Source organism: Equus quagga, chromosome 1 (genome assembly GCF_021613505.1).
Source record: "Equus quagga isolate Etosha38 chromosome 1, UCLA_HA_Equagga_1.0, whole genome shotgun sequence".
Classification (NCBI taxonomy): Eukaryota; Metazoa; Chordata; class Mammalia; order Perissodactyla; family Equidae; genus Equus; species Equus quagga.
In genome coordinates, this window is record NC_060267.1 from 11,055,900 (window position 1) to 11,082,102 (window position 26,203).

The 26,203-nt window shown below is 38.7% G+C and overlaps 1 protein-coding gene across 23 annotated transcripts in view; it reads left to right on the plus strand.

The window, feature by feature from the left end:
- The window catches only part of R3HDM2 (R3H domain containing 2), a 128,838-nt gene continuing 102,635 nt past the window's right edge, over positions 1–26,203 (plus strand). For 21 of the 23 annotated variants that reach the window (XM_046662513.1, XM_046662539.1, XM_046662567.1 and 18 more), the window contains exon 1: positions 1–24. The gene's annotated coding sequence lies outside the window, so the exon portion shown is untranslated. Of the gene's footprint in view, positions 25–132; positions 212–26,203 lie in introns of those variants that run through there. The other 2 variants (XM_046662521.1, XM_046662530.1) reach the window with 2 other exon arrangements.

Here is a 26,203-nt window from a genome sequence, read left to right on the forward strand (position 1 = left end):
CCTCCCCGCGGCGGCCCGCGTGAGGTGAGGCCACCTCCGGGCCGAGGGGGCGGGCGGCGCGGGCGGCCCCTGGGGAGGGGGCGTGGCGGCCGCGCGGGCGGGCGGAGGCCCCCGGCCTGGGCTCCCCGCGCTGCAGCTGCCCGGTCCCCGGGGCGGTGGGTCGCGGCCGGAGCCTCCCGTGAAGGACGGCCCGAGGCCAGAGACGCCCCGAGTGCGCGCGGGGAGCGCAGGCGAGCCGCGGGGGGCGGGGGGCGCGGGGCGGCGGGCGGGGGCGGCGCCACCTGTGGCCTGTGCTGGGGGCCCTGAGACGTGTGGCGCCCTTGGAGTGCCTGGGGGTGACTAGCCCCTGCGTTTCTTGGGGCTCCGCTCCCCTTCGAGCGGCGGAGAATTGGGAGGGAGAGGTGTTGGAGTGCTTCACATCGAGCCGGTGGTCGAGTTTATTAGGGGACGGGGATGGAGTTGGAACATACAGGGAGATGTTGCTGGAGCTTAAAAGTTGGGCCTACACTGTGCTCCTAACTCGTTCTGGAGCCTCTGAAAACTCTTCCCAATTTTGGTTTCCTGTGGAGCCCACATCTTTCAACGTTTATGACCATGAGCTTAGCAACTCCACAGAATATTCATTCACTCAAAGGGAATTGATCTTGGATAATGATGAGAAATGACCGAATAATAGCCCCAGAAGTTCATTGAACTGGAGAAGGGGAAATTTAAACTGAAATCCCAGTCGCATGAATGTCCTTGTATATATATTTTTTTCAAATAGACTTAACTAAAATTGAGAAGCCTGAGTCCTGTCTGATGTTGGTGAGGCAACATGGAGACTGGGGAGGAGGGAGGTGACAGGTTCCACTTTAGGAATATCACAAATTCTTGGCATTTTATTGTATTTTTGGATACGCAAATTGACGTTTCAGTTAATTGCTTGTGGCTCCTTTTTCTTCCTAATGCGTTTTTTTCTTTTTTCATTTTTTTTCTCTTTTCCTCCAATATTTCCTTTTTTTTTCCTTCCCCTTCGTGGAGCCTGGAGCAGCAAGACAAAAATGGTTTAAATAGTGGTGGAAAGTGGTAGGTTAGGTTAATTCAGTTCACTCTTTGGTTGTGTTTTTCTTCCCCTGTTGCTGTTCTCTACAGGGTTGAGGAAACTGAACCTTCCCTGAGGTGTGATCAACTGTGGGCACAAGTTAAATTTCAGAGTTGTGGTTCCAGTTGTCTTTGTGTCCACTATATGATCCATATGGTAGACCGCCACAGTTTAAAGCAAAATTTAAAAAATTTGTAAATAAAAACAGGGTGCCTGATATTTTTTAATGGGAAGGAGTCAAAAGAGGAGATGGTTTCCTTTCCCTTTCAGAATAAAACCCCAAGACTCTACAGTTGCCTTTAAAGTCCGAGGTCTGTAGCATCCTTTTCCCCCAGCATACCAGTTTCCCGGCTCTTCCTTAACCACACCAGGCACGCTTCTGCTTCAGGGCCTTTGCACTTGCTCCTTGGATCTTTCTGGATCACTTTTCCCCTTTAAAGCTTCATGGCCTTGTCTCCTCACTTCCTTCAGGTCTTTGCTCAAGTGTCACCCTAACAGTGACATTTCCTTGGCTATCTAAATTGCAAAGCCCCTCCCCAACATACTTGTGTATAATTCCCTATCCCACTTGTCTGCTTTCCTTTCCTCTTACCCCTTCTCAGTCAAGAACATAGTGTACATTTAGTCTCCTCCATTAGAAAGTAAGCGTCATGTAAGCAGATAGTTTTGTTTTGTTAACTGCTGTATCCTCAGCACTTAGGATAGACGTGACATGCAGTCTGTGCTCAACAAATTTATTGACTGACGAGGTAAAAAGGAGTTGTTTTATTCTTGAACTCTCTCATTGTCGTGGATTTCGGATCATGACTGGTTGTCCTTGGAGGTGTGGAATGGATTTTCTCTAGGATTTTGTAAACTACTCATTGAAAGAACTTGAGATTTTTTTCTGTCAGTTCTTGCCTTGCTTTGCTTTTGACAAAAGTCTTATGCTTTTAGGTCATTGAATGAAAGCACTTTGAAGGTAGAGAGGATGGAGTATGTGGAGGATCTTTGGTGTTGGTGGTCTTAGAGGAAGATTATATCAGATCTCAGGTAGCTAGAATTTTTACCTACTGCTCAGGCTCTTCCTTTGAGGTTTGTTCACATCCCTGATGAGGCAAATATCATCATCCTTGCCTTTTTGGCCCCAGAGAGCTGAACAAGCTGGTTCCTCTTTGAATTTTTCAGTAGACTGAAGATGTTAGTATTTATGGTCCGGGCTGTATGCGTTAGATTTTTTTTTTTCTCTTTCATGTGGAGACAGTTGAGCTCAAAAACTGTAAGAATAATTTTCTCTAACAGTGGTGGAGTGTTTGGTTCTGGGGAACATGTAATCTTTTTTTTTCACAAATCATTTTGGGGGGCATTTTAGTAACTAAATTCTATATTATGTCTGAGGATAAAAGGAGCAGGTCCCCTGAGTTCTGTGGGTAATCCCTAATTTATTTTTTCCTTTCTCCTTTCCTTTCTTGATTGGTGCATTTGTTACCTTCGTTGACCTTCTGGCCAGAGTGGCCTGGATGAGATTTCTCTTTGGGGCAGTCCTGGCCACTGTTCTCTAGCTTAGGAAGGCAAAGTGGGTGAGGCACTGCTTTTAACATTTTGTGGGAATGCTGGTGGCAAAGCCTGGGGTTTTTGCTTAAAGCTTTGCCAAGATATTGAAAGCTTCCAGGCTTATGAGAGAATGGTTTGTAGGGGGTGGAAGACTTGGGGATCTTGTATCTATTGGACTGGATTTGGTTCTGATGTTATTAGTGTAAAGAAGCAACAGCATGAGAAGTATATTAAGAGTTCTCATTTTGTGAATAATTTCTGACATAATTTAGGCAGGTTGATAAAAGCTCTACCAGATTTCTGTTGTCCCCTTTTAAATCCTTTCACAAAGTTTCCAGGAAGTCTTTTTCAGGCCCCAGAGATACTTAAACATCTCTATGCCATGTTCTCACCTTTTATAGATAAATGCTGAATACTGACCATGTTTTAGTGTAGATAATGGTTTCTGAACGATGCAGCGCTTATTCCTGTGCCAGATGTCTTTATGAATTCGAGGACAGCTTTCAGGAAAAAGCAGATTTTGAGGAAGGGATAAAAAGTGTTGCATTTTGCTTACATGGTCCCAGGAAGCACAGAGGACAGAATTTCGTGAAACTGTGGGTGGGGTTTTTGTTTGCTTGTTTGTTTTTCTAAGCCTCCTTATAAGATTGGATAAGAGACTCTGAGTGTCCCTCTGGGGAATGTGCTGCCAACTTACAAATAGTAAAAATAACTGGACTCATGGCTTGAATATATATGCATGAATATAGTTGGTGAGCCTGATTCAGAGACCTTCATACAAAGTGGCCTCAGTATTTTCCTCCAGCTGTATCCTTCTCATCCTCTGTGTAGAAAACATTCCACTTAATAATCTTTTAGTGGTTAACTTTTGTTCTTACCATGGTTGCCAGTTTAGCAGTGTAGCACTTGTTCTATCTCTCCAGTACTTACTGTCCATTCCTTCTTAAGTTTGAGTTTCTGAAAACTGATATAGATAGGAAAGATTTCATAACTTGCTCTGTTTTGACTCCTCTTTGAGTTCCCTTAGATTTTCTTAGCATATATCTGTTTTCTCCAATAGTTAAAAAATTAATGTTGACAGTCCTTAATTACAATAATCTGCACTGATTTCATCATTTTTACTTGGGGGTGTAAGAAAGGAAAGATTCTGGGATGCTTCCTAAATCTAGGTGTTCTTTTTGCTAAATCTAGGTGCAGGATCTCTTGTGAGTTGTTTAGTTGTGTGAGCCTATACTGGAAAAGCTGTTTCAGCTTTCTATTTGATAGCAAGTTTCCCAGAGGGCTTTCCTGTGCTTTTAAAGAAGAACTGATCAAATTGGAAACTCCAGCTTAGAGATGAGAGACAATAAGGAGAAAAGGTGCAAAAGCCTCAGGCGGTCATGTCTCCCAATAGTCAAAACACTTTTGGTATTTTTAAAGGACTCATTTTGTTCTATTTCTCCTTAGTTCGTTAACCACAAAAACAAAAAATCTTTTCGTTCCCTTGCTAGTTGTCAAATGCTCCTGTAAGGTCTCTTCCCTGACTTAGACCAGTATTCCGATTCTTCCGTTTCTCTATATGTATTAATAATATGTTTTACAGCTTTTTTCCCCCATTGAAAACCTCAGAATCTTTTGCAAGCAAGTAAAAACTATAGTTTTGCACCCATACAGTTATTCTGAGGTCCCGAAAGATCTCAGCTTAAGTCCTTATCCTATAGAGCTAAAAGTGTAAAGATAAGTGAGGTGATCAGCAAGGTTTAAAAGAACTCAGTTTATTTCTAGTTGGTATGTGTTGATTGTGAGTCTGTAATGGGAAAAGAAAGAGAAAAGACTGGTCTGTAGGCTAGTCAAGTTCTATCTTGATTTTTTGGAGGTAATTTTGCTCCCACTATTAGTCTTCTCTACCGTTCTTGTCTAATGTACAGGATGGAGAGACTGTTTTAACTTCATTAACTAATTTCCTCTGCCACTTGGTCCATTATCTTCCAATGTGGATGCTTTGGGTATATTTCATGTTAGTAACGACATTTGTGTTGCAGTGTTTATTATTAATAATGATCAAAACCACATTTCATATCTGCAAAGCACTTTTCTCTTTCCTAGAAGCTCATTGGACCTTAAAGTGGTGTCAACATTTATATTAAAAGACTAGATTTTCCAAGTATGCAGTTCATATTTTTTTGTGGTAGCAGGTTTTTTGTTGTATATGTCAGTTGTAAGAATTTATGCATGGTTTTGGCATGTGAGCAGCATTATGGTCATCAGGTAATTCTTTATTCCTTGGAGAAGGGTAATTCAGACTGTGAAAGCTTCAGAACAGAGAACTAGGAGGAAAGTAATCAAGGCAGTGACAGTCCAAATTTAGTAATGGATACATGTGAAATACATTTCCTCTATACTCACAAATTATTCTTTCTCCTTACCCTTCCTTTGTGATTCTTTGGGAAAAAGGAAGAAGAAAATCTAGGACTGTAACCAGCTGATAACTTCTAGGAAACAATGTGCTATAGATGGGTAGCAGGTGAATGTACACCCCCACAAGAAGTGGTCACTTAGTGTTTCTAATGCTATTGGTGGAGGCAGCTCCCTGCAGCCATCAAAATCATTGGGAAGAAAATAGTGGACCTTGTTATTATGTTGAATGGACCCTTTTTCATCCTCTTACTCAGTTTTTCTGCAGCATTTGTCACTGTTGACCCTTCTCTTTCTTGAAGTGTTTGTGACACTACTTTGTTTTCCATTTGCATTCCTGGCTTTTTTACTCCTGCTCATCCCTTAAATATGTGTTTTCTTTAAGGTTTCTTTTGTATTCTCCCTAACTCTGGGTCTTAAACCTTAATGGCATAAGCATCTCTTGGAGAATTTGTTAAGAATGTGGCTTACAAAAGCCTTCATCGTCTGGCCCCTGCCAGCCTCTCTGACCTGCCTTGTACCACACTTTCCTGTTGCTCTAGCCATAGTGGCTTTTTTCCTACCTTGAGGGCTTTGCACTTGTAGTTCCTTCTGTCTGAAATGCTGTTCTCTCAGATCTTCACCTGACTGACTTCTTCTCATTATTCGGGTCTCGGCTCAAATAATTCCTCCATAGAACTTCACCTGATCCAAAATAGTTAACCTCCTCTTTGTGCTGCATCATTCCTCTGTTTCATTCTGTCCACAGCATTTACCACTATTTTACATTATCTTGTTTGTTTTCTTGTCTGTAGTCTGGCTCACAGCTAGAATTTAAACCCCAAGAACAGGGACCTTATTTATTTTATAAGTGCTATATTCCTAGTGCGTAGAATAGTTACTCAGTACACATTTATTGAATAAATGGAATGTGTGTCCGTGGGTCTTATCCCCAGAGATTTTGATTTAGTAGGCTTGGGATGGAGCCCAGGAATTTGTATTTTAACAAACATTCGTGGTTCTGATGTCTCTGGTCAGTTGTCTTGGATGATGTTTAGAAAAACGTTACTCTACACAATCTGTCAGTCTCATCCATCCTGATGACTTCAGTTAGCATCTGTTACTATACAGTGACAATTTGTGAGTCTCTATCTCCAGTTCTGATCTCTCACCTGAGCTCTAGGCTCACTTATTCACTGGTCTCTTGAAGATCTCCATTTGACTGTCATGCAGCACCTCAAATTCAACATGACCAAAGCAAAAATATTTTTTCCGTGGAAATTTGTTCTTTTTTCTTTTATTTATTTATTTTTTAAAGATTTTATTTTTCCTTTTTCTCCCCAGGGCCCCCCTGGTACATAGTTGTATATATTTTTTAGTTGTGAGTCCTTCTAGTTGTGGCATGTGGGATGCTGCCTCAGCATGGCTTGATGAGTGGTGCCGTGTCTGTGCCAAGGATCTGAACCTGCGAAACCCTGGGCCACCAAAGCGGAGCGTGCAAACGTAACCATTCTGCAACAGGGCTGGCTCTCTTTTTTCTCTTAATGATACCACCTGGTTTCATAAGCTGGAAATCTGGATGTCATACTTGAGTCCTTCTTACTCTTTAACATCCAGTAATTCTAAAGTTATGTAGACTCTTACCTCCTCAATCTCTCTTCAATCTTTCCATTTCTCTCCATCAGTATTGCCATTTCCTTAGTTCAGAAGACCATCATCTCTTATCTGGATAATTCTGATGGCCTTTAACTGGCCTTCCTGCCTTAGTCTTGCTCTTTCCAGTCTTTCATTTAGTTCTGTACCCTTCAGCCAGAGAAAACTAAAATCTATTTTCTCATGCTTAAAACCTTTTAATGTTTTCTTGTTCCCACTACAAAGGCTAGGCTTTATTTTTTTAAGTCTGAGTGTCTTACCTCATCTGCCTTATATTTTGCTCTTTTCCATTTGCTTTCAGGGTTAGGCTTCAGCTACAGATGAATTAGTTTTTCCTTCACCCTCCCTGTTCTCTTACCTTGCTGCCTTCAGATATACCATTGTTTCCCCTGAACTCCTCTCCACCTCAAAATAACAAAAACAAAAACCTTCACTGGTTTAGGTATCATGTTCTGGAACCCTTTCAGGGCATCCCAAACCTCTCATTTTGCCTGCCTCTTTTGACCCAGTTTCCATGAAGCGTGGTTCCTCTTTGTCTTTACCTTACCATATTTCCCTCTGTACGTTCCATTTTGAGTGTCTGCTCACACTTAAGTTAAATTTGCTAGGATCGTGATTGCTCCTGTGCCAAAAGAGCTCTCTAGAGACAATAAACTAGAATTAGGGAGTCCAGTTTAAGGGCAGTCAAAATAATCCAGGTAAGAAATAGAGTCTGAAGTGGTACTACAAGTGCACAGAGATGAATAGATTCAAGAGATATTTAGGAGGTAGGATTTGTTAGACTTGGAGATGTGTGTGTTTGAGTATAGGGGTGAGTGAGAGGGATAAGCTCTTGGATGACTCCTGGTTTTCTGGGTTCCATACCATGGTGGATGGTGATATCGTTTATGAGTTAGGGAATACAGGAAGTTGCATGTTTGACAATAAAGATGAGGTGTTTGGTTTTGGATTGGTTGAATTTGAGGTACCTGTGGAACCATGTGGAAATGGTTAATAGAACGTTAGATGTATCAGTCTGGAGTTGGAAAGAGAAATCAGGGCTGGAGAGACATTTGGGAGTCAACAGTATATGTGTTGTAGTTGAAGTGATGGATTTGGGTCATTTAAGGATCATATCAAGACTGAAGAGCTGAAGGCTGAGGAGAGAGCTTTGGAGAATACTGACAGTTACAGTGTGGCTGGTGGCACTGGAGCCCTGAAAGAAAATTGAGGAGGCCGGGAAGGTAGATGGAAAACCAATAAAGTGCATATGACAGGATCTTAGGGAAGAGAGTTTCAAGGAGGAGGAAGGCAATCATGTCAGGTGTGGTGGAAATGTCAAGTATGGTAAGGACGGAAAAGAATTTATTGAATTTCACCTTCAAGTCATTAGTGACATCAGTGAGAGCATGGTCTCTGGAGTGATAAGGACAGAGGCCAAATTGTGTTGGGTTGAGTAATAAATAGGAGGTGGGAAAGAAAAGGCAAATAAGCCCTGTTTTTCCAGATGATTGCAAAGAGGTGGAGACAGAGGACAGTAGTGAGCGAATGTGGGGTTCAAGGAAGAGTTTTTTAAAATGAGCAACTTGAGCATATTTATATATTTAGGGAATGAGCAAGACAGTAGAGAGTAGTGATAATGAAGTCCTTGAGCATGTAGAGAAGATGAAATCCAGAGCAGAGGTAGAATTATTATCTCCTTCATTAAGAAAGAAGAAAAGGTCAAAAAGAGGTGGGGACAAGTGTTTGGTATCTGAAAAAGGAATTTGAGGGAGTGCCTTAATCTTTGTGGTGTAGGAGACATATCCTTTTGGGTTAGGGGCTGATGTGTTTGAGTAAAGAGGGTTGGCAAAATAGGGGCCTTGAGAAGAGAGCCAAGTTTGAATAGCTGTTGAGAGAATGGGGGAGATAGCTGACTAGGGGTTTTGTATAGCTAGGCAGGCAGAGGTAGGGTGAAGTGGTGTAAGGGTGGGAAGTCATTTCAAGCAGATAGAATAGCCTGAGCAAAGACCCAGGAGTATTAAAGAATATGGTATGTATGGAGAGGTAGCAGTATTTTGAATGGCTGGAGAGGATGTGTATACAGCCTGATTTTATGGTTGGCTTTAAGAGCTGTATTAAGGAATTTGGAATATTTTGAGGAAGAGAGGAACCTCCGAAGATTTTAACTGGAGAAATGGAATAATTGTTTTACAAAGACAACTCTGGTAGCAATTTGGAGAAATACTTATAAGGAATTTAGAGTAGACAGAGAGTCACTGGTTAGGAGGCTGTTAGAGTAGTCTATGCAGAAGATGTTGAAATCAGGGCAGACCAGGGTATGCTAGGTAAGAAACAAACCCTAAATCTCAGTAGCTTCAAACAACTGCTTATTTCTCACTTGTACTACATGTCCATCAAGGACAGGTTAGAGACTTCTAGTTATTTAGGGATGAAGGCTGACAGAACAGCTACCATTGGGAACATAGCCACTTGCTTTGCTGGAGGCAAAAATGAGCTCTGGAGATATTGCCCCATTAATTAAATTCTCTGCCTAGAAGTGATTGGAGTGGACAAGAGAGGAGAGGAGCCGAGAAGATGAAATGGATCCAGGAGATGGTGCCACAATTTGAAGATTGGTTAAATGTGGAAGGAGTGGGAAGGAGTTGTGAATACATGACTCTCAGTTTCTGTCTTGGGTGATTGGGTGGTATGTTAACTGAGATAAGGAAAGGGCAAATTTTAGGCATACTTAAATATATGAAGCAAATATTAACAGATGTAAAGGGAAACACAGATAGCAGTGCAATAATAGGGGACTTTAGTACCCCACTTTCATCAATGGATAGGTCATCCGGACAAAAGTGAAACATTGGCCTTAAATGACACATTAGGCCAGATGGACTTAACAGACATATAGAACATTCCATCCAAAAGCAGCAGAATACACATTCTTCTCAAGTGCACATGGAGCATTCTCCAGGATAGATCATATGTTAGGCCACAAAATAGTCTTAATAAATTTAAGAAGATGGAAATCATATCTAAAATCTTTCCCAACCACAATGGTATGAAACTAGAAATCAATTACAAGAAGAAAACTGGAATATTCACAAATATGTGGAGATTAAACAACATGCTAGTGAACAACCAGTGAGTCAAAGGAGAAATTAAAAGAGAAGTTAAAAAGTACCCAGAGACAAATGAAAATGGAAATGGAACATATAAAATACAAAAACCTGTGGGATGCAGTAAAAGCAATTCTAAAAGGGAATTTCATAGCGATAAATGCCTACATTAAGAAACAAGAAAGATCTAAAATAAACACTTTAGCTTTATACCTCAAGGAATTAGAAAAAGAACAAACTGAGTCCAAAATTAGTAGGAGGAAGGAAATGACAAAGATCAGAGCAGAAATAAGTAAAATAGAGACTAAAAATAGAAAAGATGAACAAAACTAAGAACTGTTTTTTTGAAAAGATAAACAAAATAGACAAGCTTTTAGCTAGACTCACCAAGAAAAAAAAGACTCAAAATCAAAAGTGAAAGAGGAGACATTGTGACTGATATCACAGAAAAATAAAGGTTCATAAGAGACTACTATGAACAATTGTTTTTCAGCAAATTGGACAACCTACAAGAAATGGATAAATTCCTAGAAACATTCCACCTACCAAGAGTGAATCATGAAGAAACAGAAGATCTGAACAGACCCATTTCTAGTAAAGAGATTGAATCAATAATCAAAAACCTCCCAACAAACAAAAGTCCAGGACCAGATGGCTTCACTGGTGAATTCTACCAAACATTTAATGAAGAATTAATATCAGTCCTTCTCAAACTCTTCCAAAAAATAGAAGAGGAGGGAACACTTCCAAACTCATTTTATGAGGCCAGCATAACCCTGATACCAAAACCAGACGAGGACGTTACAAGAAAAGCAATATCCCTGATGAACATAGATGCAAAAATCCTCAACAAAATATTAGCAAACTGAATTCAACAGTATGTTAAAAGGATCATCCACCATAATTAAGTGGAATTTGTTTTAGGGATTCAAGGGTGGTTCAGTATCTGCAAACCAATGTGATACACCACATTAACAAAATAGAGGCTAAAAATCATATCTCAGTAGATGCAGTAAAAGCATTTGAGGACATGGCCCTGTGCCCTAGTGGTTGAGTTTGGAGAGCTCTGCTTCGGCAGCCTGGGTTTGGTTCCTACGCGCAGACCTACACCTCTTGTCGGTGGCCATGCTGTGGCAGTGACCCACATACAGAATAGAGCAAGATTGGCACAGATGTTAGCTCAGGACAAATCTTCCTCAAGCAAAAAGAGGAAGATTGGCAACTGATGTTAGCTCAGGGCAAATCTTCCTCGGAAAAAAAGAAAAAGAAAGAGGTAAAATTAATTAAAAAGAAAAAGAACAAGCAACATCATTTATGATGAAAACTCAACAAAGTCAATATATAGGGAACATACCTCAGCAAGATAAAGACCATATATTATAAGGTTACAGCTAATGTCATACTCAATGATAAAAAGCTGGGAGCTTTCCTTACCACTTTTATTCAACATAGTATTGGAAGTCCTAACTGGAGCAATTAGGCAAGAAAAAGAAGTAAAAGACATCCAAATTGGAAAGGAAGAAGTAAAACTGTCACTGTTTACAGGTGATATGATTTCTAGAAGACCCTAAACAGCCCACCAAAAAACTGTAAGAACTAATGAATGAATTCAGTAAGTGGCAGGATACAAAATCAATATACAAAAATCAGTTGCTTTTCTATATGCTAATAATGAACTATCGGAGAAAGTAAGGAAAACAATCCCATTTACAATTACATGAAAAAGAATGAAATATCTAGGAATAAATTTGAGTAAGGAGGTGAAAGACCTGTACACTGACAACTGTAAGACATTGACAAAATAATTTGAAGACATAAATGAAAGCTATTCCATGCTCATGTTTTGGGAGAATTAATATTGCTAAAATGTTCATACTACCCAAAGCAGCCTACAGATTTAATGCAATCCTTATCAAAATTCCAGTGGCATTTTTCACGGAGACAGCACAAACAATCCTAAAGTTTGTGTAGAACCACAAAAAACCCCAAACAGCCAATGCAATTTTGAGAAAGAACAAAACTGGAGTCATCACACTTCCTGATTTCAAACGATAGTACAAAGCTATAGTAATCAAAAGTGTTTGGTATTTGACATAAAAACAGACACATAGATTAGTGGGACAGAATAGAGAGCCCAGAAATAAATCCATGCAAATATGGTCAGTTAATTTATGACAGTGGAGCCAAGAATATACAATGGGGAAATGGTAGTGTCTTCAATAAATTGTGTTGGGAATATTCGACCCATATCTTAACACTATACACAAAAATTAAGTCAAAATGGATACAAGACTTGAACATAAGACCTGGAACCATAAAACTCCTAGAAGAAAACATAGGCAGTAATCTCCGTGACATCTGTCTTGGTGATGATTTTTTGGATTTGGCAACAAAAGCGAAAATAAAGTGAGACCACATCAAACTAAAAAAAAGCTGCTGCACAGCAAGCAAAACCATCAACAAAATGAAAAGACACCCTACTAAATGGGAGGAAATACTGCAAATCACTTATCTGATAAAGGGTTAATATCCATATAAAACTCATATAACTCAGTAGAAAAAAAATCTGATTAGAAAATTGGCAGAGGAACTGAATAGATATTTTCCCAAAGAAGACATACAGATGGCCAACAGGTATATGACAAGGGAAATGCAAATCAAAACCACAATGAGAGAATGGCTCACATTCTCGCACCTTTTGGAATGGCTATCAAAAAGATGAGATAACAAATGTTGGTTAGGATGTGGAGAAAAGGAAACCCTTGTGCACTGATGGTGAGAATGTAAATTGGTACAGTCACTGTGGAAAACAGTATGGAGGTTCCTCAAGAAATTAAAAATAGAACTACCATATCACCCAGCAATCCCACTTCTGGGTATATGTCTGAAGGAAATGAAATCACTTTTAAAGAGACATCTGCATCTCCACATCATTGCAGTATTATTCACAATAGCCAAGACGTGGAAACAACGTAAGTGTCCTGCAACAAATGAATGGATAAAGAAAATATGTTTTTTATATATACAATGGAATATTCTGCAGCCATAAAAAAGAAGGAAATCCTATTTGTAACAACATGGATGGACCTTGAGGACATTAAGCTAGGTGAAACAAGTCAGAGAAAGATATACTATATGATCTCACTTATTATGTGGAATCTAAAGAAAAGAAAAAGTGAACTCATAGGTACAGAGAACAGATTGATGGTTGCCAGAGGTGGCGGATAGGGGGTGGGCAAAATGAGTGAAAGTGGACAAAAGGTACAAACTTACAGTTATTAAAAAAAAGTTTAGGGATGTAATGTGCAACATGGGGACTATACTTAATAATACTGTATTGTATATTTGAAAGTTGCTGACAGTAGATCTTCAGAATTCTCATCACAAAGAAAAAAATTTGTAAATATGTCTGGTGATGCATGTTAACTAGACTTTTTGTGGTGATCATTTTGCAGTGTATACATATGTTGACTCATGTTATACATGTAACTAATATAATGTTATATGTCAATTATATCACTAAAAAGCGGGGGCTGGTTTGGAGTTAGTAGGGAGTTCAGTTTTTTTTAGTCTGCTATTGTAGCCATCATCTAGAATTGCTTTTCAGGACACAGCACAACTTACTCTAGGTAGCCAAGAGTGAGTTAATGTTGGTTCTTGTTCTTTTTCACCTCATCTTTTTTATTTGGAAGAATTCCAAACCTATAGAAGAGTTGAGAATGATACAGGGAACATCAGTATGACTTTACCTATATTTATCAAATGTTTTGCCACATTTGTGCTCTCACACTTTCTTTATCCCCTTCCTTCCTTTCCCTCTCTCTCACTACCTCTCTCCCCTTTCCTTCCCTACACATATACACATTTTTTGTGTATTAAGAATTTTTATTACTATATTAGGAAATTACAGACAAGAAACTTCACCCCCAAATTTCTTCAGCATATATTGCCTAAGAACAAGGCATTTTCCTATATTACCACCATACTGTTATCAAACTCATTATCACATTCAAGACATTTTACAGTGATATAATAATTATGTATAGTTTATACTCAAATTTCTTCAATTATCTCAGTAATTGAGGTATTGCTTTATACTTTTCTTCCAGTTTTGGGTTTGATATTCAAGGATCATGTGTTGAATTTAATTGTCATGCTTTTAGTCTTTTAATTTAGAGCCGTTCTCTTCCCCTTTTTTGTTTTCCACGTCACTGATATTTTTAGAGTCCAGGCTAGTTGTGTCGAAGAATGTTTTACAATTTGGATTTGTCATGATTAGATTCAGGTTAAACATTTTTGACAAGAAGGTGTTGTGTGCTTCTCTGTGCACGTAATGTCACTTTGTCCCATTATTGATGATACTAAGTTTGATCATTTAGTTAAGTTTATGTCAGCTACATTTCTTCTTTGTAAAGGTACCTTTTTTCCTTTGTAATTAAGAAACTGTCTGTGGGATGATACTTTTAAGATTGTGTGACTCTTCTGTTCCTCAGCATTTTACCCAGTGGCATTAACATCCTTCGATGATCCTTGCCTGAGTCAGTTATTACGTGAGTGGTTGCAAAATGTTGCTTCTTTTATTCCTTCATTTACTAGTTGACATTGTTTTATAAGGAAGAGCTTTACTTCTTCCTTTCTTTTGTCTTAGAGGATCACTATAGATTTTGTATTTTTAAAAACTTCTATGTTACAATTCATTGCTGTCAACATTAAAAATACTGACAACGTTCTGTATTAAAAATGCAGCAATTGTTGTAAATTTGGTCAATGGGAGCCCCTTCAAACTGACTTCTGTGTTCTTTGGACATGTCCCAGTCAGGTTTTGAGCACTTCCTTGCACTCTGACATAACACGATGTTTTGGGCTCACTTTGTACTTTACTTGCCCCGGACCTGGAATCAATCATTTCTGCAGGGAACCCTGATTCCTTTAGGGGGGAATGGTTCTTTTAAAGGGGAACCACTTCTCATACTTAATTATCTATCTTTTGCTATCATTATGGGATCAGTTATTTCCAGTAAGAAAAAAAAAATAGAATGGATTCCAGATCTAACACCCTTCTCTGTCTTCCTAGGTGTACTTGATAATAAAGTGTCTGAATTGAATTATTTCTTAGAATGAAGTGAGTTATAGTCAGCTGTGATTACTTGCCATGGGAGATGGGGTATTGTACAGAAAATGGGCATTGTCTTGGGTTTTTCTCCTAACTTAGTGGTGACATGTGAAGGTGAAAATAAATTTTCGTCCTTCTGCTCATGTAATCCAGGCTTTTTCTTCCTGTGGTGTAGTCACTTAAGAGTTGTTTTCCTCATTGTATCTTCTACTGTCTGAATCAAAATCTCCTTAGATAGGGAAGCTTCTAAACCAGGCCTTTCATACTTTGTGCTTTGACCACCTGAACTTGTGTTCATCTGCATATAGTATATTTTACATATTGGTCTGTGAATACAATCTAGGAAACTGCCATGAAGTTAAGGTGTTTACTGTATTGAACATTTTTGTTGGAGCATGGTTTTATGGCTCCTTATGAGGTCTGATGTTTTAGAAAATCCAAAATAGAATTAGCCTTAGAATTGGGATCTGGTGCACCCCAGTCACTATGGACCAACAACTTGAGAATGACCTGCTCTAGGACTCTACATGAAATGAGACATGTCGGTCCCTTCCACAACAACATTTTGCACTGAAGGTGAAACACATTAAACCTATCTATATCTTCCTTTGATGTGTAGACAGATAAATAAGCTGTAAGGAAAGTGGTGATGCGCTATTTACATGTTCTGTTGAAATATTTAAAGTCTTTCCTATTAACCCTGTGGAAGAAATATTGACTATATTTTTGGAGGGAGGAAGTTGGTCATTTACAGAAGTTTTAGATAATATTTTAATTAACACCATTACTAACCTATCAGTTGATTATATGGCTTATATATTTATTCTTTCATGTGGATGACTGCTTTAAGATTACTTAAGATATTAGCTGCTTGGCAACATAAAAGTACAGTTATTAAAATCAATTGTATGCCTTCCAACTATTTCTATTACTTGGCTAAATTTAGAACCATGTAGAGCTCCTGCAGAATTGAAATCTCTGGGGATTTTAATAGTCAAGACAGACAATATTCAGCCCTTCGGAGTAAGGAAGAAGAAAGGTAGCTTCAAATTAATTTTTGCACTGTCACCCAGACTACTTAATTAAGACAGAGAGTCCAGTGAAAACTCAGAACTGTTCTGAGATTTTTATTTGACTGTTGTGGAAAACTTGTTAAAGCCTAGGCTCTGGGTGTGAAAGGGAGAATTTTTTCCCTCCTAGGTGAATTGCTGGAGGCTATCCACCGTCCTTTCCCCAGTGTCTTCCCAAATTATGCTTGATAAGGACAGTTTGTATACTTCATCTGAGCTAGAGATCTGGTGAGCATTACACTTTGGTACTTGTGGGTGAGTTTTATGACACTGGAATTGTTTTTTTGTTTTTTTTTCTGTTTTTTCTCCCCAAATCCCCCCAGTACATAGTTGTATGTTATGGTTGTGGGTCCTTCTAGTTGTGGCCTGTGGGACGCCGCCTGAACGTGGCCTGACGAGTGGTACCATGTCCGCGCCCAGGATCCGAACTGGGGAAACCCTGGGCCACCGAAGCGAAGTGCGCGAACTTAACCACTTGGCCACCAGGCCAGCCCCAACACTGGAATTGTTTTGCATGTGTGTGTATTCAGACTGGTATAGGATATTTTGAGGAGAAATTGAGTTACTCCATGTATATTTAACTGTACATGAAATATGAAAATCTGTTGATGGAATTGGGTAGGACCTCAACATAAGAAATAGCAAGTAAAAGGAGTGGTTATTTTGAGTAACTAATTTAAATATAAGTTAAAGTAGAGTAAGATACATATAGAGTGAATATGATGTGTTTGCTACCTGATTTGGCAATTGGAAATGTAGGACTTTGTTGCTACTATAGTAAGACATTTTAGGGGCACTGGAAAAAATGCCAAAAAAATTATTATAAATCAAGAAAAATTCTTAAAACTGGAATGTATTTTTTTTCTGACCCTGGATTTATACAAATGGTAAAATGTAAAAAAATTGAAAAACAAATCTACCTATTAGTCTCATTGAATTAAGCTGACATGCTTTTTTCCCCTCCTTTCCTTCCTGCTGGGGCTTCCCATAGGTGAGTTCTAGAAGAGGGGGACCTGTGTTCCTTGGAGAAAAGAGCTAGCCTCAAAGGACTCGATGTTTACTGAGGCACAATGTTATGAAGGAGGTAGTGGGATGATTTTTGTTTTCTTTTTGCTTATCTCTATTTACGAAGAACATGAATTTCTTTTATAACTAGACGGAAAAATCAATTATTTAAAAGGGCTACAAATCAACTCTTAAAACTGGTAAGTCCTCTAATAGACTTGTTCTCCAGCACTCGATTGGTCTCCAGTTCACTGGTGAGTTCTTTGGTTCCTGGACTTTGTGACTGTTTCACTGGGTAAGCTCTCTTTTTATATTGCAGCTGAAGTTCTTATTAAATAACTTCAATGTATTTAATCAATCCCTTAGCTAAGAAAATTTCTATTTAAACCTAGTAATATATAATTCTCTTTCTATGAAAGAGTATAAATATGCCCATTTGAACTCTAGGAGTTTTCCTTAATTTGTTGGAGACCTAGCATTTTGATGTCACCAAAGGGACCCCTGTAAAATTTGAAGAAGACAGTATTAAATGTTTTACTAGAGTAAAGACTTAATTTTAGCATATAGTAGCCTTTGGGGTGACAAGGAAGAATATTGCCTTTTTCCATTGGTCTCAGGATTTTTCAGAGACAACTCGAGTGTTAGATATGGTACTTGGGACCATGAGAAGGCTTAGTATCATTCTAGGACTGTGCGATCAAAAATTTTTTGTATGTTAAAAGACTTTACTGTCTAGTGGCAGAGATAAAACATGAATATTTAATCATCAAAACACCAGCAGATATAATGGATTAGATTCTGTAATATAAACAATGCAGTAGAAGTTAGTTGAGCCTAACTAAATTACAAACAAATACAAAAGAAAAGAAAAATCAATATAGAAAGGGAGGGAAGAGGTAGGAACTGAACTGGGCTTCAAGAAAAGATTAGTATACCAAATTCATTTCAGGGGTCATATTTCAAACATATATATTTTTCTTTTTTTGATATTTGGCTTTTTAAAAAAACTTTATTATGTCAAACATTCAAAAGCAGTGGGAATAGTAAAATGAACCTCCATATGCAGTTATTAGCTTATGGCTAATCCTGTTTCTTCTGTACTCCTGCCACCCCCCTTCCTGATTATTCTGAAGCAAATCTGTGACATATTACTTCATCCATAGACATTTTGGTATATATCTCTAAAAAATAAGGACTTTAAAAGATGAAACCGTTTGTACATCTAAAATAATTAACAATAACTCCTTAATATTAAGTACCTGGTGTTCATATTTCCGATTGTATCATAATTTTTAAAATAGCCTGTGTGTTTAAAATAGGACCCAAATAAAGTCTGTACCTTAGTTGGTCAATATATATTTAAAATCTCTTAATCTAAAAGATTTTCCCTCCCTCTTTTTTTTCTTTGCAGTTTATTTCTTGAAGAAACTAGGTCATCTGTTCAGTAGTTTCCCACAGATGGATTTAGTGATTGACATCATAATGGTGTCATCTAACATGTTTCTCTGTCCCCTGTATTTTCTTCAAATTGGCAGTTATGTCTAGAGGCTCGATCAGATTCAAATTTGAAGTTTTTGGCTAGAATACTTTATAGTTGACTTTCATTAGGAGGAGGTGTGTGATGTCTGTTACTCTCATTTTTATGATGTCAGCAGCCATTGATGATCATTGTCTATATCCCTTCGTTGAACTTTATTAGAGGTTACTAAATGGTGATATTCAAATTCTATCATTTCTTTTTTTTCTTTTTTTTTTTTTGGTGAGGAAGATTGTCTCTGAGCTAACATCTTTGTCAGTCTTCCTCTATTTTATATGTGGGATGCTGCCACGGCTTGATGAACAGTATGTGGGTCTGCACCTGGGATCCGAACCCGTGAACCCCAGGCTGCTGTCGTGGAGCTTGTGGACTTAACCAGTAGCCACCGGGCCGACCCTGTATCATTTCTTAATTTGTTTTAGCTGGAATACTTTTATAAAGAGATACCTCCCTTGATCACCGATTTGGTTACTCTGACGTACAACTTGTGTAGGAAAGTCGAGACAAATTCTTGAGTCTTTCTTTTAATGAAGAGGTATTACCATTTTCAAAATAGTTCGTTCACTAATATCCTGCAAAAGTGACTGATAAGGCTTTTTAAAATTGTCATTATCAATTTTCCAATTTAAGCATATTTATGTGTTTCAACCAATTTCAGTTTTATCCTTATTGATGTCTCATTGATTGTTTCAACTTGGCAAATGGGAATCTGCTCAAGTTGGCTGCAATGTCTTTTTGTTGTGATCCTATCATTCTTTGATAGTTTCTTTGTTTTCTGGCTGACATGATGTTCTCACATCATCCATTACATTTCCATTCCTGGGCATGGATCAGCCATTGCCCCTAAAACCCTGTTTCCTTTATGGGGAAAAGATTTTTAGAGACCACAGTCTGGGTGCAAGAGGTACTCATTTGCTTAGTGGTTTGGTCGTTGTTTCTTGTCATTTTCAGTAAACAAGCCTAGGAAATAAAGTGACGTTTTAAAAAAAATGCTTTGCTTTTTTTTTTTGGTGAGGAAGATTGGCCCTGAGCTAACATCTGTTGCCAATCTTCCTTTTTTTTTTTCTCCCCAAAGCTCCAGTACATTGTTGTATATCCTACTTGTAGGTCATTCTTGTTCTTCTATGTGGGATGCCACCACAGCATGGTTTGATGACCAGTGCTAGGTCTGCACCCAGTATTGGAACTGGCAAACCCTGGGCTGGCGAAGTGGACTACGTGTACTTAACCACTCGGCCATGGGCCGGCCCCTTTTTTTTTTTTAAAGAAAGTATATCATGGGGCTGGCCCTGTGGCCGAGTGGTTAAGTTTGTGCGCTCTGCTTCAGCGGCCCAGGGTTTTGCCATTTTGAATCCTGGGCGTGGACATGGCACCACTTGTCAGGCCATACTGAGGCGGCATCCCACATGCCACAACCAGAAGGACCTATGACTGAAAATACACAACTATGTACCGGGGGGCTTTGGGGAGAAAAAGAAAAAATAAAATCTTAAAAAAAAAAAAAGTGTATCACAAGTTCGTATTAATATTTCCAATTAAGGTCAGGACTATAGATTTTCTGTTTACTGTCTTCAATCTTACAGAGATTGGCATTTTTCAAATTACAAAAATAATTGTAAGAAATTTAAATAATTCAAAAGTATGTAAGGTAAAAGATAAAGATCCTGACCCTACCCCAGAATCATTAGTTAACCACTGAACGCAAAGGCTTGCTTACTTCAGAGGCTTCATGGTGGCAGCTCTTATTCTCTGTCAGTTATAGATATCTGCTTTAGGCGGTATTGAACATATAGTTGAAAATTAGGGATTGATATCTTTTGAGACTAGAGAAAAAATGAGAAGTTATTCCTTATGTGAAATGAAGATTCTTAGAGATTTTTAGATTTACTTTTTGGATTGGCATTACATTTACATGGTTCAAAATTCTAAGGATAGAAAAAAGTAGCGTGAAGTTTTCTTGCTCCTATAACCCACGTCATTCAATTCCTCTTTCCAGAGGCAATTAATATTACCAGTTTTTGTGCATTCTGTGTACTTTTAATCATAAAATATACATACACATGTAGACATGTATATATATTCTTTTTCTTCCTTATTAGAAAAATGATTCTGTCTTGCTCTTTTCACTTAGCGATATAACTTGTAAGTACGTCAAGAATTTCCTTATTCTTCATGTCTTCAGAGTCTTATGGGATGTGTTTATGTATTGCTTATTTTATCACTCTCTTGTTAAAGGACATTTTGATTTTTTCCCAGTCTTTTGCAGTTACAAACAGTGCTGCATGAATAATCTTGTATGTATGTCATTTTGCATATTTGGAATAATTGTTAAGATAAATTTCTAAAGGCATATACTTTTGTAATTTTTATAGATATTGTAAAATTGCCTTCCAAAAATATATGGAGTTTACATTTCTACCAGCAGTTGATTCAAGATTTGAGAGAGAGGATTTAGTCATGGTGCATATATACAAAATAACCAATTTGAAGTTGTTTCATCCCTGAGTGGAGCACTGAGCATTGCGTTGCATTTTAGCCTTGTTCATTCAACACACCATTAATTGAGTGCCTATGAGTGTGATCTTCGCTCTCCACTGTAAGCAAATATAGTGGAGTAACTCTACCTAAGCTATCAGGGAAGGCTTTCTGGAGGAGCAGAGCCTTGAAGAGCAAGTAGGGCAGGGGAAATTCTAGATTAGCAGTTCTCAAACTTTTTGGTCTCTGACCTTTTAACTCTTTTAAAAATTATTACAGACTCTAAAGAACTTTTATTTATGTGGATTATATTTACTGTATTAGAAATTAAAACTAAGAAAATATTTAAATATTTATTAATTCATTAAAATAATAAGCTCTTTACATATTAATATATAACTTTTTTAAAACAAAAAATTTAGTGAGAAGTAGGAGGGATAGAGTTTTACATTTTTGCAGATCTCTTTAGTGTCTGGTTCAATAGAAGACAGCTGGATTCTCATATCTGCATCTGCATTCATTCTGTTACAATATGTCATTTTGGTTGAAATATATGAAGAAAATTCAGCCTCAGAGATATGTAGTTGGAAAAGAGAGGAATATTTTAATAACTTGTTCAGGTAATTATGAATGTTCTTTGATACTATATCCAAACTCAACAAGTGGTTATTTCCTGAAAGTTACTTGCAATGTAGAATCTGAAACCATGTTAATGAATTTTTGTACTTGGTGACATTAAAATCATTTATCTGTCTTGTACATTGAATGGCTCTTTTACCCGTGTATGATTTTTGAAACATCTTGAATTGGTTAATTGGAAAATAATGGTTCAATGAGTTATGCAGATTTTCCAAATGTTTGACATAGTTCATTATACAACTAAAAAAAATCACATTCATTAATATCACCACCATTTCATCAGGAAAGTCTTAAAGTATTCAGAAGCTGTCAAGCTCACAGCAGATACACGTTTTCAAAATTCTGATTTTAGCTTAAAAGCTTCAATTTTATCACTGGCAAGAAATACTATCATCATTTGTTTTCTTTCGTAACAGGCTCACTTTGTTCTTTTTATTTTATTTTATTTTTTTGAGGAAGATTAGCCCTGAGCTAACATCTGTGCCCATCTTCCTCTATTTTATGTGGGACACCTACCACAGCATGGCTTGATAAGCGGTGCTTAGGTCTATGCCCAGGATCCGAACCGGTGAACCTGTGCTGCTGAAGCGGAATGCACGAACTTAACCGCTGCACCACCAGCCTGGCCCCTCGTTCATTTTTGTGAAAAATATTGCCTCATACCCAAGTCTGAATAACCGTAGTTTGCCTGTCACTTGCTTCCTCAAGAAATAATAGTATTTCATGAAAAAAGTGGTTCAGCTTGCAGCTCAGTTGCTTTTCCTTGAGATTATTACTGTACTTTGATATGCAGCAGAAGTGCTTTATGCTTACTTTCCATTTTGTCACTTAGAATATTAAAAAGACATGTACTCAAGGGTGGAAATTTAATAAAATTATTAATTTTTACTGCTTTATCAAGGACATTTGTGAGTAAAATTTATTGTTCTTTTTTAAACTGCAAATGTGGGGTGATGAAAAATATGTTACTCATACAGTTTGATGCCCCTGCCGTCATTTATGCAAAGGCACTAGCAGTTAGACCTACATTGCTTTTGTCACCATGGTGAAAAAGGCAAATAACATCTTAGTGTTATTATGAAAAATAACATTTTGTTATTCTAAAAATAGTTTGACCTTGTAGACCTCCTGAGACCATACTTCGAGAACTGCTGTTCTAGATAGAGGGTGCATTATATATCCAGAGATACTGAAGTGAGAAAAAGCATAGCTTTCTAGGTCAACTACAAGTAATTTGTTATGGAACGCAGGATGTGTGGAGAGAGAGAAGAGGTAGCCAGGGGCCAGATAATAAAGGAACTTAAGTACCCTGCTCAGGGGTGCAGAATTTATCCTATAGGCAGTGGGGAGTCTTTGAAGGATTTTAAGGAGGGATGTGTGTGTATAGTAGGGCATGTGTTTGTGTTCACTTGGCAGATTGGCTAGGTGAAGTTGTGCCTGGATAGTCTCACTCCAACATTGTCCAGCATTGGGCTGGAGCTGCCATCCAGGGTGCTATGGCCTCTCCTGCAGGCTGTCTTGACTTCCTTGCATGGTGTCTAGGTTCCAAGAGGGCGAGAGTGGAAGGTCTCTTAAGGCCTGGGCTCAGAAATTGAGCAGTATCATTCATACTGCATATTATTGGATAAAGCAAGTCATGAGGCCAGCTCAGATTCAGGGGGTGGGGAAAGGAACTCTACTTCTTGATGGGGATTGCTGCAAATAATTTATCGCCATGTTTAATCTATAACAGTGGGCATCGTTCTTCCTTGTTCCTCTTTCTCTTTCCCTCTCTCTCTCTCTCTCTCTTTCTTCCTCCCTTCCTCCCTCCCTTCTGTTTAAATGTAGTGGATAGTTTGTGGTTTTTTTGTAATTGCCTGACTTGTATTTCTTCTTGAAGTTCATCTTAGAACAAAGCTTACTGGGTTAAAGGATGTCTTCTGAGATTACTTGGTGTGGCCAAGGATTAGATATTTTCAAGTCCTGACTTTGCAACTGTTTTCCAAATTACCGTAATAATATCAAACATCTGTTAATGCTGAAGCAATTTCTTCCCCAGGTGGTTTTGATCTTTTTAAATCCTTTTTTAAAGAATTGGTAATTGCTGAGGGTTAACACTCCGGTCCTTTTATGGGCTCTGTTCCCCGCTCCTCCATGTCTTGTTAGTCACCCAGAGTTACTAATAGGCGCCTGAAATGACAGGTTTTTAAAAAAATTTTCCAAAGATGCTCAATGAAGTCAGGAAGGGAAAGGCTTCATAGCAGGAGAAGGTGTCTGGATTGCAGTTGTCCTGAGTAGACAGTGTTTTTATATGTGAAATAAACAAGAGTCTTGGGCAAGGTGGAGATGTCAGTGACCTGTCAGCCCGTCGGGATGAATCAGCTGAAGTCCTAGATGAGGTGACAGTGTCAGCACAATGAGCCCCTTGCCCTGAGTTTATTGGGCCTCTCACTAAGGTAGCTGTCATAGCCCTTATTTTAGAGAAAAGTCAGAGTCATTGTTCAAGATTCAGCTGACTTTAAACATTATTTATTTTGGAAGGGGAAGGTCACTTTCAGTATAGGAGCACCATGGGAAGTGACATGCGGCTGTTCTTCAGATTATAGCCATTTTGGTGTGCCCAAGTGTTACAGTTGTTAAGATCCAGGTGACTAGAGGCTATTCTCCTTTTCCAAGTAAGTTTAATTAATTGCCTGGGGTCCCAGATAAGTAGATTTGTTAACTGTAGTTTCTGATTTATCTATTGCCCAAACCCAGTGATAATTTGATAGGAATAGGAACTCAAAGGTGGCATTTTATTGCAAAAGATGGATGTTGGCTGCTAAATGCAGCTGATTAGAAGGCTAGGACAAAAGTATCTGTTTTTATGGTGACAGGGTCATTATTAAGGCTTTATAGAATGCACCACTAGTCAGATGGCTGAACTGAATCTTCCCACTCCTGTGAGGTTATCTTTAAGGCATTTGGAGTGCTTCACAGATCTCTCATCGACCGTGATTCTTTCACAGGCATTTGCAGCTTGGGTCAGTTTAGCCTGGTTGTTCTGGGCTGTGAGGCACTGCTCACTACAATGCTGGTAGCCAGATCTTTGGCAGTTGCTGCTGCCACAGACCCAGAGAACAGTGTTGCCGGATAGAATTGCCATCTTATTTTCTGAGTGCACATTTTACCTTCTGAGGAAGGATGGGAGCTTTTGGTGAATACAAGGCAAGTTGTTAGAATGAGCAAGAGAATGCAGGGTTTTGACAGCTGGGCCATCTTATTGGCTGTACAAGTAAGTTTTAAAAAACCTAAGTTTGCTTCAGAAGTGGTACTTAGCTTTGTAAATGAATCAAACAATTAGAAAATGGTTTCAGTGCTTATTATATGTCAGGCACTGTTTGGCACTGGAGGTATGGATATGAATAAGACACGAAAAATTTCTGCCCTCAAAGAGCTTACATTCTTGTTTGAAAAAATAGACAATTTTCAAATAAGTAAATAAGACAATTACAGATTATGATAAGTGCTGTGAAGGAAATAGATGTGATGATGTGATTGAGAGTCCTGGAGAAGGGGATATATCAGATTGGGTGGTCAGGGAAGACCACTTCGTAGTGACATGAAGTATTACTTGAAAGGAGGCAGAACAGCATTTCCTTGATGGGAGAGAAGTGTTCTAGGCAAGATGAACCACAAATACAAAGGCCTGGTGAAGAGTATGTGGTTTGGTGTGTTCAAGAATAGGCAGGGGCCAGATTTTGTAGGGCTCTATAGCCCTTGCTTGGGATGATGGGAAGCCATTGTTTGGAGGAAGCTGGTTGAGCAAGAAACCTGAATGATCTGATTTACATTTTTAAAAGACCACTCGTGCTTCTCTGGGGAGAACAGCAGAGGCCCAGAGTGGAATTAGAGAGACTAGTTAAGAGGGTGTTGCATTTTATTAAAAAACTGCAAGGTGGATGGGGGTTGTAGAGGGTGGACAACAGAAAGGAACTGAACTTCTTTTAGAAAGTATTCCACTTTTAATTTTGTTAAGATTACAAATAGGCCAAGAAAACCATCACAGCAATAAGTACTAGTGTGTGCTTTGAATTATGCTGCTCCTGATTCTCTGACTCAGAGTTGGGGAAGTGATCTCTTGGTGTGGCAAGCCTCTCAGTGTGAACCCTCTGTGCCCGCTTAAAAATCAGACACTACTGGGCATGGCTTGAGGGGCTGTGAGCAAAGGCAACTAGTAATTTCTTTGCATAGGGGAGAACAAGGCATTTCCTGGGAAGAAATTAACCATACAAGCAATGTTTCAGGATCAGGGTTGGTAGTGAAAAGAGGAAGGGCAATATCCTCTACCCATGCCTGGCAACCCTAACCAAGCTTCCACACATCTCTGATGCCAGAGCCCTGAGGTCTAGGGGCTCTGAAGAAACTAGAAGAGCTTTTTCGTAGAAATCTTAGTATGATATTGGGAAGGCAGATGTTAGTGATGTGATATTCATGGGATGGTGTAAAACAAAATGATGAGTTAGGGATACTCCTCACTTCAGCGTAGAACACAGTGGGGTTGGGTATTTTGAGGGCTTCCAAGAACACAGACTGGCTTGGGTATATTAAGGGTTCCAGTGGTGGCACTCAGCACTCAGGGTTCCTAAGGTGGATTAAGCAGCAGCCAGCCTTTAG